Source organism: Globicephala melas, chromosome 6 (genome assembly GCF_963455315.2).
Source record: "Globicephala melas chromosome 6, mGloMel1.2, whole genome shotgun sequence".
Taxonomy (NCBI): Eukaryota; Metazoa; Chordata; class Mammalia; order Artiodactyla; family Delphinidae; genus Globicephala; species Globicephala melas.
In genome coordinates, this window is record NC_083319.1 from 48,667,881 (window position 1) to 48,681,448 (window position 13,568).

At 39.7% G+C, this 13,568-nt stretch overlaps 1 protein-coding gene across 7 annotated transcripts in view; it reads left to right on the forward strand.

Moving 5' to 3' along the window:
- TRPM3 (transient receptor potential cation channel subfamily M member 3) overlaps window positions 1-13,568 on the forward strand; it is a 523,188-nt gene that overhangs the window by 153,198 nt on the left and 356,422 nt on the right. The window lies entirely within an intron of this gene.

Genomic DNA, 13,568 nt, shown 5'->3' on the forward strand with positions numbered 1-13,568 from the left:
TGCCACGGAGCGGCTGGGCCTGTGAGCCGTGGCCGCTGAGCCTGCACGTCCGGAGCCTGTGCTCCGCAGTGGGAGAGGCAAAAGACAGAAGAGGACCATGGCCTTGGAGTCACTGACATTAGGTGGTAGCCACTGTGGTAATCAGGAGAGACCCCAAGGGGAAGGTGACTCAAGTCGGTGCTCTCCTACCACCTAATGTCCCTTTCTGTGCTTCATTGGGAAGTTGCAGGCTCCATGTCTAGTTAGGTGTCTCATACATGGTATTCCGAATTTTCTGGTTGTTAAACCCTCTTCCCTGTGCACTCAGAGAATATCTCCACGGAAATGGGTTCAGAAAGCAAACCACCATCTTTTTTACGTAACATCCCTTTACAGAGACTAAAGCTTGGCAAGAGTGCTGAAGAACTAGAGGGGAACTTTTATATCGTAGTAGAGGAAAGTCTGTTTCCTAAATGGAAAAAGTTCTGCCTCTTCTTAATATATTTATGTGGACACCATGGACCAGTTGATGTTTGGGGAAGTTGGAGGAAGGGGGAGCAGGGTAGCTGCTAGGTTTGAAGACTTTGGGCCAAGTATTTGAATTATTGTGGGATTTAGAAAAACTGAGAGGAGTATTTATTGATGAACTATGAGCCTCTGCTAAATAATTTAAATATTCATTTCATTTAATCTTAAAACAAAGTATGAGGTTTACAGATATGGAAACTAAGGATTTGCAAGAAATTACCCAAATACATTATTGTTCCACAACCACTGAGTGACAAAGCTGGAGTTTGAATTTGGTCCTGCCAGAGGGCTTTCCACCTCAACAGTGTAAACACCTTGGGTAGTGGTAATACACTCAGGCCTACCTCTGAGATGTGTGTTCAGTTCCAGATGACTGCAATAAAGCAAGTCACATGAATTTTTTGGTTTCCCAGGGCATGTTAAAGTTATGCTTACACTATACTTTATTGTGTGCAATAGTATTATATCTTAAAAAAAAACAATGTATATACCTTAATTAAAAAAATATATTTTATTCCTAAAAAATGCTAACCATCATCTGAGCCTTCAGGAAGTTGTAATCTTTTTCGCTGATAGAAGGGCTTGCCGTGAAGTTGACGGCTCCTCAACAATGAGGGTGTGGTGGTTGCCGAAGGCTGGAGTGACTGTGGAAATTTCTTAAAATAAGACAACAGTGAAGTCTGCCACATTGATGGACCATTCCTTTCGCAAATGATTTCTCTGTAGCCTGAAATACTACAGAGCTTTTTAGCTACAGTAGAACTTCTTTCAAAATTGGGATCAGTCCTCTCAAACCATGCCACTGTTTTATCAATGAAGTTTATGTACTGTTCTAAATACTTTGTTGTCATTTCAACAATCTTCACAGCATCTTCGCCAGGAGTAGATTCCATCTCAGGAAACCACTTTCTTTGCTCATCCAAGAAGCATCTACTCATCTGTTAAAGTTTTACCATGAGATTGCAGCAATTCAGTCACATCTTTAGGCTCCACTTCTAATTCTAGTTCTCTTGCTATTTCCACCACATCTGCAGTTATTTTCTCCACTGAAGTCTTAAACCCCTCCAAGGCATCCATAAGGGTTGGAATCAAGTTCTTCCAAACTCTTGTTGATGTTGATATTTTGATCTCTTCCATGAATCATAAATGTTCTAGGATGGTAAATCCATCCCAGGAGGTTTCCAATAGACTTTGCCCAGATCCGTCAGAGGGATCACTATCTATGGCAGCTATAGCCTTACAAAAAGTATTTCTTAAATAAAAAGACTTGAAAGTTGAAATGACTCCATGATGTTAGCAGGCATGAAAACAACATTAATCTCACTGTACATCTCTATCAGAGCTCTTGGGTGAGTAGGTGCATTGTCAACAGGCAGGAATATTTTGACAGGAATCTGGTTTTTTTGAGCAGTATATATCAACAGCAAGCTTAAAATGTTCAGCAAACCATGTTGTAAACAGATGTGCTGTCATTCAGGTTTTGTTGTTCCATTTGTAGAGCACAGGCAGAGTAGATTGATCATAATTCTTAAGCGCCCATGAGGATTTTCAGAATGGTAAATGAGCATTGATTTCAACTTAAAGTCACCAGCTACATTACCCTCTAACAAGAGAGTCAGCCTGTCCTTTGAAGCGTTGAAGCCAGGCATTGACTTCTCCTCTTTAGCTATGAAAGTCCTAGATGGCATCTTTTTCCAATAGAAGGTTGTTACATCTACATTAAAAATCTTGTTTAGTGTAACCACCTTCATTAATGATCTTAGCCAGATCTTCTGGATAACTTTCAGCTTCTACATCAGCACTTGCTGCTTCATGTTGCACTTTTGTGTTGTGGAAATAGCTGCTTTCCTTAAATCTCATGAATCAACCTCTGCCAGCTCCAAACTGTTCTTCTGTAGCTTCCTTACCTCTCTCAGCCTTCATAGAATTGAAGAGGATTAGGGCCTTGCTCTGGATTAGGCTTTGGCTTCAGGGAATGTTGTGGCTGTGGCTGGTTTGCTCTTCTACCCAGATCATCAGAACTTTCTCCATATCAGCAATAAGGCTGTTTCACTTTCTTATCCTCTGTGTGTTTACTGGAGTAATACTTATAATTTCCTCCAAGAACTTTTCCTTTGCCTTCACAACTTGGCTAAGTGTTTGGCGCAAGAGACCTAGCTTTCAGCCTCTCAGCTTTTGATCACTAAGCTTAATCATTTCTAGCTTTTGATTTAAAGTGAGAGACATGTGACTCTTCCTTTCACTTGTACACTTAGAGGCCATTGTAGGATTATTAATTGGCCTAATTTCAAAATAGTAGTATCTCAGGAAGTAGAGGCCCAAGGAGTGGGGGATAGATGGGGGAAACAGCCAGTTGGTGGAGCAGTCAGAACACACTCAACATTTATGGATTAAAGTTGCTGTCGTATTTGCGCGGTTTCCACGCCCCAAAACAGTTACAACAGTAACATCAAAGTCACTGATCACAGATCATCGTAACAAATATAATAATAATGAAAAAGTCTGAAATATTGCAAGAATTAACAAATGTGACACGGAGACACAAAGTGAACCAATGCTGTTGGAAAAATGGTGCAGATAAACTTACTCAATGCAGCATTGCCACAAGCCTTCAATTTGTAAAACACACAGTATCTGTGAAGCCAGGTGTTCCTGTACTTCCTAAGTGCTTACTGGTCTAAACAGGCCAGGTGTTCTGCTCTTAAATTGATGTTGTCATTGCAATTATACACAAGTGCAGTTTAAAAATAAAACTTCAAAAGTTAGAAGCATTTTTAATGTAAGAAGTAAACCATTAAAACTTTCATTCATTTAGATATGATATACATATAAATGCATATACATATCAATACATCCCTATCTTTAGTCAATGCTAAGTTCTTAGAGATTTTCAACATCTTTATCTTTGCATTAAAAGCTTGCTACAACTATTCCATTTGCCTTGCTAATATGTTGCTTTTTTTTTGGGTCTCTGTTGCTGCGCACGGGCTTTTCTCTAGTTGTGGGGAATGGGGGCTACTCTTCCTTGCGGTGCGCGGGCTTCTCATTGCTGTGGCTTCTCTTGTTGTGGAGCATGGGCTCCAGGCGCACGGGCTTTAGTAGTTGGAGCATGCGGCCTCAGTAGTTGTGGCTTGTGGCTCTAGAGCACAGGCGCAGTAGTTGTGGCACACGGGCTTAGTTGCTGCTCAGCATGTGGGATCTTCCCAGACCAGGGCTCGAACCCTTGTCCCCTGCATTGGCAGGCGGATTCTTAACCACTGCGCCACCAGGCAAGCCCGCAAATTTATTTTTTCTTATTTTTTTCTATTTACTATCCTTAGGTAGAAATGTTGAATTAATTAGCAAACCTTTCTGAGGTGAAAAATGTGTGTTTCTCTAAGTAGAGTCTTGGCTATATTTACTCATGTGACTAAAAAATAAGATTAAATCCTAAAAGCTGTCCAAATTCTGCATTTATTTATATATTAAGTATATTATGTGCTATGCTCTTCTCAATATTGCCCAATTTCTTTATCTTTTTATTCTGAAAAGCTTATCTTGGAGTAAGCAAATATGTATATCTTTCTGATTCTCAGTTGGATGCCCTTCAAGTAACGCTGCCAAATAGTACAATTAGAACCCTGGGAGTGCCTCTGATATGAAAACTCATTGAGTAGATATTAGACCAGTGAGTAATTGGCATTGGCCACTGAAAGGTTGTCAGAGATGATATACTGTCACTCTCACTATTGTTATACTTTTCCAGTATACCAAATATATTAGATGCCAATTAATAATCATGGAGCTGCCCCCCAATGATCTTGCAGTTACCCATTGAGCTTGTTATATTAATTTGAAAAATGAGACTCGAAGAATTGACAAAGACTATTCACAGAAAAGAAACATGGTAACTCAGAATTCACAGGCTTCATTCTATAGGAAATTTTCACCAGTCATGAAAGATATATGCAGAGTCACCATCTTAGTGAGCTAGTAGAGTACTATCAGACACCCTGGAATAGTAGTGGTCAGAAATCATGGATTCTGGTTCTAGCATAATCCCTGATTTTCTGTGTGACCTTAAATAAATCACTTCTCTGGGTTTCAAGTTTCCCACCTGTTAACTAGGAAGATATAATGCCATTCCATTGTAGGTATAAAAGTACCATGAAGATCAAGTGAAATAAAATATATAAATATGAATTTAAAAGTGTTAAGAACAAGAGAGATGTTAACTGCTACTGCTACTATAATTATGTAGCCATGTGGAATAGTGAAGATATCTAAAGACAGGAGTATGAAGTATAAATATAAATAAAGATAATTAGATGAGGTAAGGGAACTAAATAAGCCAAAGAATATTCCTCATTCTTCCTGTAATGTCTTCTGCAGTGCAGAAACAGCCTCCAAAAAAAGACTACTCCCTAACTTTAAAAAAATTTTGATAGCTAAAGGCAGAGGGGTGTTACATAGGAAAAAGAAGAATGTGATTGTCACTTGTTTTCAATCACTCTACTTCAAGCAAAAAAGAATGTAATATAGGGAATTAGAGGCTGATATAACTGTTGGAAGGGCTGCAGAAGCAAAGGTCAGGGGGAGAATGCCGCTGGTTTTCAGGAACTCCAGAAGTGCAGGAAACACAGAGAAGCTGTTGCTGATGATCTTTAATTGCTGGCAATTCCCGAGTGACTTGCCACTGCTCACGTAATAAGCCCCAGGCAAAATCTGCTCTAGGCATCTGTCAGTGTTGCCTGGCTGCTGCTGGAGAATGCAGGCTTCTCCTCTTCTGTGCTCCAGCTTTCCTGCAAGGATTCCCACTGGCATAATTCAAATTGGAACCTAAAGGGTGAGGAATCCCAGGAAGTGTGGGTACCAGGCTTCTCCCCAAGGATGGGAGTGATGTGCAGTTGACAACACAAGCTGACACACTCCTGCTCTTCAAAGCCATTTCCTTAATAACACTTGCATGAAAAGACTAGAGTTAGAAAGCAAGGATCTCAAATGTTAAATCAGAATTATTTGAGAGTGAGAAACTAGACTATTTCTGTACTCTCTCATATGTTATACTATTGCCACAATTCTAAGTTTCCAACAATTAGGAGTTGCACCATTAATTTAATAAGAGCTTTTCAAAAAAAAAAAAGCAACATAAAAAGTACACATCCAATGGAAGACTTGCCCCCTCCCAAGTCACTGTTGTTGATAGTACAGAGATTAGTCTCAGAGATAAGGAAATAGGATGTTACTGTGATATTGAGGGGGGTTCTAGTGGGAGGAAGTTGGAAATCCCTTATCCTTCTCACATCCTTCTACACACTGACAACTGATCCTTTAATCAAATTGGGTCAGGATCAAGGCGTTTTCTTCTTCCACTAAAGAGGCCTGGTGGACATGCTCAAGGATGTATCATTGGTTATTGAGCTATAGGGGTAATGGAGAGAATGTCACTGTCCTGGGCAGAGAAGGAAGGGGGACCAGGGAGTGTCACAGTCTCTCCGTACATGGACTTCCTTACATTATGCTAGGGAGAAGTAGCTAGTTGTCTCTTTCTCTCTGGTTTCCTTCTGCTCCCTTCTGACCTTTGTGCCCATGTGACCAGGGTAGAGGTGGCCCATTTCCTCCTGGAAGAAGCCTGGTCTTCTCTGTGTATTTCTTTTTGGGATGCTATTTCTTCAGGGATGTTCCTGATGCCCCAGCCTCAGAAGATCTACCGAAGTTTCTCTAAACTAAATCTACTATAGGCGTTTCAGAAAATGTTTCCTCCATCTTCCTCTTTGAGCTCTTGGACTGGCCCTGGATGAGAGCCTTTGCAGTGGTGTGGCTGAGATTTGGGCTTGGGCCCAGTGGCGCCCTCTACTCTGGCTTGTGGTCTTTTCAGTCCACCTTGTTTAGGCCATAGTGGTTCTACCCAGGGCCTCTTCCACCTCACTGGAGAGTTCTGCATTGGAGTTTAGTGGTTATGTATATATAAATTTCCTTTGGAACCTGCTAAAGAGCGATGGCCAATTTATGACCTAGATTCTTGGACTCTTGGCCAAATTCTGTGGTGATCTCACTTTGCGTTGAATAATGCCATGTTTATTGCCTAGAAAGTAATTTTAAGTATTTTAGCATATAATCAGTGTTGAGCACCTGGCATATGTTGCCTGTTATCAGAAGTAGAAGTCCAAACACTTCTGCATACTGCATTTTGATACTAGAGTTGCCAAGGAAAACACAATGATGTCAAGTACTGGTTGGAATAGTGTTTTACTTAATAAAGAAGAGACAGAGCAATACCAGCTTCAGTAGTTTGGCATCCATCACCCATGGTGCCTACATGCACCCCAGTTGTGACACAGAACAGAAACCCCCGTCCCCTCCCTGGAAGGGACAGGTAGAGCTGTGGAGCTGACCAGGTGCCATATGACACATACACTTAAGCAGAACAAAGGAGTTCACATTGAGTCTGAAACAGAGAAAGATGCTCTTCTTTCTCAAGTCCAGCACAGGCTTTGAGGATTTTTTAATTTTCAGTGAGAATGTATTCTAGGCCCAAGGTCTACCCTGTGCAGCTAACAGGGTTGAAAAAAACTACATATATAGAACTATTTTCCTAACAATCAGGATTTTCAAAAAATGTATTTCCTGATTTCTGAAAAGAGTGTATATGTACTCATAAAAATGCTTGATAATGTCACAGATTTCTCTGGAAATGGTATTGTGTCCTACTTTGATTTTTTTTGAGACCAGAAGAAGATTATTACCTGCAATAATCTTCTCGAGGGCTGATTGGTTCACTCTGAACTAGGTTTCACTTTGGAAGAATATCTATGGACACCCTGCCCCAATCATAAATGCTAACATGACAGCCTTCTCATCAGAGCCTAAGCTGGTTAGGTGACCTTGAGAAGCAAAAGCACTTTGAAATTGGGTGACCAGTGCATGAAACATTGTCAGGCAAACTCCCCACCATGGGAAAAGAAAAGAGAATATTTGGGGGTCTGTCATAGACCTTGTCTTTTATTTGTGCCATAGAAGTTCTGTTGAGCAGCAATGAAGCATGAAACATTTGGGGTCCCAGAGCTATGGACCAGTATTCAATTTTAGCCAATATATCCTTTTAACCAGAAAAGAAGCACCCATTTTTGAGGTTATTTCTGTTATTTGGGTCAGTAGAGAAACATTTTTTTTAGTACTTGGCATGGTTGCAGGAAAAATGGTTTGAATGCTTTATCATTTCTTTGCTGAGTTTAGTTCAACTTTGTCACTTCTTTGCTTTAAAATTCCTTCAGTGGCTCTCCCTTATTTTCTGGATAAAGTTCAGATTTTTTCACATGACTTGACTAGGACTTTCAGTAACTGCTTCCTCCTTGCCTATCCAGATTCATCTTCCAGTGACCTCCCACAGGCTGCAGCTCCACTACAGCCTGACGAAGCTATTGTCATTTCCTCCGACACTCATGGTCACCTGCTAACCCCTCTGTCTAGCTTCCTATCTCCCCTAATCCCCTCCCTCCCTTCATCTTTCAGATGAATTGCTACTTAACCTTCAGGAGAACAGACTTTAAGTGCCTCCATAAATTGGCCATGTCCTATTCATCTCCAAACTCCTGGTGCCTATCAGAAAATTGGTACATCAGAGGTGCTCAGAAACAATCAGTGTATCTGAAATGAACTTTATAATTGTACATTTTCAAGAGTCTTCTGCTTAGGTAATGTGAACAATTACTAGAAATTGCTCATTTAATTTCCGTGACATCTCACTAGCAAGAATCTCTTCATTACCAAAGTCCCTATTAAGAGCTGTATTATGAATTCCACATATAAAAATGTGTCCTGGGCTTCCCTGGTGGCGCAATGGTTGAGAGTCCGCCTGCCGATGCAGGGGACACGGGTTTGTGCCCCGGTCCGGGAGGATCCCACGTGCCGCGGAGCGGCTAGGCCCGTGAGCCATGGCCGCTGAGCCTGCACGTCCAGAGCCTGTGCTCCGCAACGGGAGAGGCCACAACAGTGAGAGGCCCGCATACCACAAAAAAATATATATATATGTCCTAACACACCATTTAAGAATTCTACAAATTGTAGTTGTAGGAGTGAGACCATCCCCTGTCTATGGGTTCAGGCTATAAGATGAGCAATAGAACTTTGCTGCTAAAGAAAGGTGTGCTTTCATTAGTGCCACAAGTTCCATCAAATATTAGAATCTTAGTTGAAAGACTGTGAGCAAATCTTTTAAGGAAGCAATCTGGGCTCATTGATGGTTAGGAGATGATGCTTTTCTTTTCAGGGCATTGCATTTGTTTTCTGGAGGTAGAATCAAGGCTTCTTGGGTTGTGGATCCCAGGGAGCCTCCTGACCTTGAGCATTTTGGTCTGCCCTAGAGCAGCCATTTTTAGCACAGAGTCAGCTCATAGGTTTAGGGGAAAGCTTTGTTCAACTGATCAGTAATTCTAGAAGGCTGAAGTGCAGTGAAACAAGTCACAGCTTCTTTGAATGTGTATTAGTTGTTTTGCTTGTTTAAATAGAATTCCATCCTCATTACCAAAACATTTGTCATGTTGAGTGCTATTAGGAAACAGAAAAGAACAAGCAGCCCTTCCAGAAGACATTCCTTTAGCTCTGCAAAATCTGTATATCCCTGGAAGTTACTGCAGAGACTCAAGAACAGACTGTATAATGGAAATATTATCAATGAGCTTCACTGCCCTTGGGTATGTAAGCAACAGTACTCACATTCTGTCCTATTTCTCAAATTCTAGAAGGATCATAATGGTTTAATATGCCTGATTTACAGAGTGTGTTTAGTGAGGAGAAGCTAGTAATGTAATAAAATAAAATAGAATATGTTATATTTTAAAAGATTTAGTTTACCTCTTAATGTTGTACCTATATTTTCTTTGATCTTTTACATACATAATATATATTTCATGCCAAACTCCTTAATCCATAATTTGATTATTTACAGCATAATAGAATGTTGTCAAATGTACTTTTTTCTTTTTTTTTTGATTACCTTGGTCATATGGTTCACCAATTTAGAGAGTTACTTATATTCAACTGAAAATTACTCAAGAAGTTTATCATCATTATTTGTTGACATTCTCTCTTTCCACCTATTCAAACGTAATTCTTCATTAAGCATCTACTAAGGATGAATCCTGAGATGCAATATCTAGTCATTGTTTCCACAAGCTAAGTTGGTTAAATCATAATATGTTTTGTTTTGTTTTTTTTTGCGGTACGTGGGCCTCTCACTGTTGTGGCCTCTCCCGTTGCGGAGCACAGGCTCCGGATGCGCAGGCTCAGCGGCCATGGCTCACGGGCCCAGCCGCCCCGCGGCATGTGGGATCTTCCCAGACCGGGGCACAAACCCGTGTCCCCTGCATCGGCAGGCGGACTCTCAACCACTGCGCCACCAGGGAAGCCCCAAAATATGTGCTTATAAGAGATCAGGAGAACTTGAAGGCTGAATAATTGAAAAATAAATTAAATAAACCACAAGGTATATGTGCTATGAGAACAAACTTCAGTGCAGTCTGGAGAGGCTGCATAAGATTTAATAGGCCTTTTCAGATTTTTAATTTCAGTCAATTCATGGGTCATGCTGTTGGCTTTCTCCTCCTCTCTTCATCTTCGTTAATTCCATTTGCTTTAGAACGTGTCTGTCTGGTAACTGTGGAGGAACCCCCATTCTCAGTGCTTCAACTCAAAGAATCCTGTTCCCTGAAAAGGATGCCTTTTCCAAAGGATTCCCATGTAATAACAGGTGGTCTCAGTTCTCTTTGTTCTCAACCAGCTTATTTTTCCTTCTGTGATACTGTCAGGAGCCTACAATTAATATATCACCCAAATCCATGAAAATATTGAGGAGGTTTGACCATCAATTTTTGATGGACCAAGTTAAAAATGTTACCACAGCCACTTGAAAAATAACACCACGAGTGTGTGACAATGCTTTATTAAGAGCAAATAGAGAGTTCTTTGAAAGGTTTTTTGAAGCTACAAATCATGTTCTGGTGTGAATTTAAATACATCTGTACTGTGGCATTATTTAAAAAGAAAGCCGTTTTGCTAGTTAAATACTTTCTAAATTGTTTAAATAAGGCAGCTTTAAGAAGGTTTTGATAGAAATTGCAATACCACATAGACTTTGCCATCTCTATTTAAGAAAAAGACAATGACTGCACAGGGAGCATTTCAGATTTTTTTTTTTCCAAATCTTAGTAAACAACATATGAACAACTCATCAGTCAGGCCAAAGTGAATTGCATTAGTATCCTTCCCAACTGCAGTGCCAAGTTAGCCTTTGGGGAGCTTCCACGTGTCACATGGACTCCGTAACAGGAGTCAGTTTGTCCTATAGCTTAGGCACGGGAAAGAAAAGCAGACCTCGCTTGGCCAAGGCAGTGACTCCCATGTCACAAATGAAGATGAGTCCCATTACTAGAAATAAGAGAATGTTGAGTTTCTTCTGGAAACCTGCATCATTCTCTTTTTTTTTTCACTTTTTTTTAAAAAATTGAATTGTCGTTGATTTACAATGTTATGTTAGTTCCAGGTGTATAGCAAAGTGATTCAAAGTGATTCAGTTTTATATATGTATTTATATATTCTTTTTCAGATTCTTTTCCATTATAGGTTTATTACAAGCTATTGAATACAGTTCCCTGTGCTCTACAGTAGGTCCTTGTTGTTTATCTGTTTTGTTTTTTTTTAACATCTTTATTGGGGTATAATTGCTTTACAATGGTGTGTTAGTTTCTGCTTTATAACAAAGTGAATCAGTTATACATATACATATGTTCCCATATCTCTTCCCTCTTGCATCTCCCTCCCTCCCACCCTCCCTATCCCACCCCTCCAGGCGGTCACAAAGCACCAAGCTGATATCCCTGTGCTATGCAGCTGCTTCCCACTAGCTATCTACCTTACGTTTGGTAGTGTATATATGTCCATGCCTCTCTCTCACTTTGTCACAGCTCACCCTTCCCCCTCCCCATATCCTCAAGTCCGTTCTCCAGTAGGTCTGTGTCTTTATTCCTGTCTTACCCCTAGGTTCTTCATGACATTTTTTTTTTCTTAAATTCCATATATATGTGTTAGCATACGGTATTTGTCTTTCTCTTTCTGACTTACTTCACTCTGTATGACAGACTCTAGGTCTATCCACCTCATTACAAATAGCTCAATTTCGTTTCTTTTTATGGCTGAGTAATATTCCATTGTATATATGTGCCACATCTTCTTTATCCACTCATCCGATGATGGACACTTAGGTTGTTTCCATCTCCGGACTATTGTAAATAGAGCTGCAATGAACATTTTGGTACATGACTCTTTTGAATTATGGTTTTCTCAGGGTATATGCCCAGTAGTGGCATTGCTGGGTCATATGGTAGTTCTATTTGTAGTTTTTTAAGGAACCTCCATACTGTTCTCCATAGTGGCTGTACCAATTCACATTCCCACCAGCAGTGCAAGAGTGTTCCCTTTTCTCCACACCCTCTCCAGCATTTATTGTTTCTAGATTTTTTGATGATGAAACTTCAAAGCTTCTGCACAGCAAAGGAAACCATAAACAAGACCAAAAGACAACCCTCAGAATGGGAGAAAATATTTGCAAATGAAGCAACTGACAAAGGATTAATTTCCAAAATTTACAAGCAGCTCAATAACAAAAAAACAAACAACCCAATCCAAAAATGGGCAGAAGACCTAAATAGACATTTCCCCAAAGAAGATATACAGACTGCCAACAAACACATGAAAGAATGCTCAACATCATTAAGCATTAGGGAAATGCAAATCAAAACTACAATGAGATATCATCTCACACCAGTCAGAATGGCTATCTGTTTTATATATAGTCTTGTGTATCTGTTACTCCCAGACTCCCAGTTTATCCCCCCACCACTTTCCCCTTTGATATCCATAAGTTTGTTTTCTATGTCTGTGAGTCTGTTTTTGTTTTTTATTTATGAACACCCATCGTATCATCTTCATAATATATTTCCTTAAAATCCTTCATTGGCTCCCCTTCATTGTCTTTAGGATTAAGTTCAAACTCCCTGTCATGGTGAAGTCCAAGTCCTTCCAGGATGGCATCTCCCACCCCCAACCTCTGTAGTCTAGCTCACTCCCTCTCCCTGAAGCTGCAGCCATATGAATCTTGTGTGTGTCCACACTCACCACGCTCTCCAAATGTGGCTATATCTTCTTAGAACACTGTGCCACCTTACCTAAACCATTCCATTTGTCCCTACCTATTTATCCAGACTCACCTCATGAGTTACCTCCTCCATGAAGCCTTTCAGACATATTGGACCACTTTTGGCACCTACAGGACTAGAGTAATATAACTATTACTTTTCTGTTTAATTCAACTAGATTGTAAGCTATTTATGGGAAGAAATGTCATCATATTTATCACTGTATTCTCAGTGTTCAGCATCATGTTCAGCACAGCACATTAGAAAAACACTTCTTTTTAAAAACACATTTTGAAAGAACTCCCCCCATCTAGTTAATTAACCTATCCATCACCTCACATATTTATCTTTTTTTTTTTTTTTTTTTTTTTTGGTGAGAACATTTAAGTTCTATTCTCTTGGCAAATTTCAGTCCCCACAGTTTGTTTATTTTATAACTGGAAGTGTGTACCTTTTGACCCCCTCATTTTACCCACCTTCCAAATGCCCCACCCCCATCTCTGGCAACCACAAGTCTGTTCTCTGTATCTACGAGGTTGGTTTTTTGCTGTCATTGTTCTGTTTCTTTTAATTCCACATATAAAAAATAAGATCACACTTCAGTGGAAGACTTTGAAAATAGAAATACAAAAATGTATTTTTATAAAGGTGAATTGAGTTTTTTAGTTGATTTGATTATAGAAGTAATACAGGCTAATTGTAGAAATGTAATGCAAATAATACTGAAAATAAAAAGAAAATAAAAATTATCCAGATATAGCCACCATTAATATTCTCTATTATATTCTCTGTCCTTTTTAATGCAAAGGTATTTTTAGAGAATATATTAGATATGCTATTTGTGTAGTTGTGTAACCTTCATTTTAAACTTCATTATGGCCTACTTTCTCA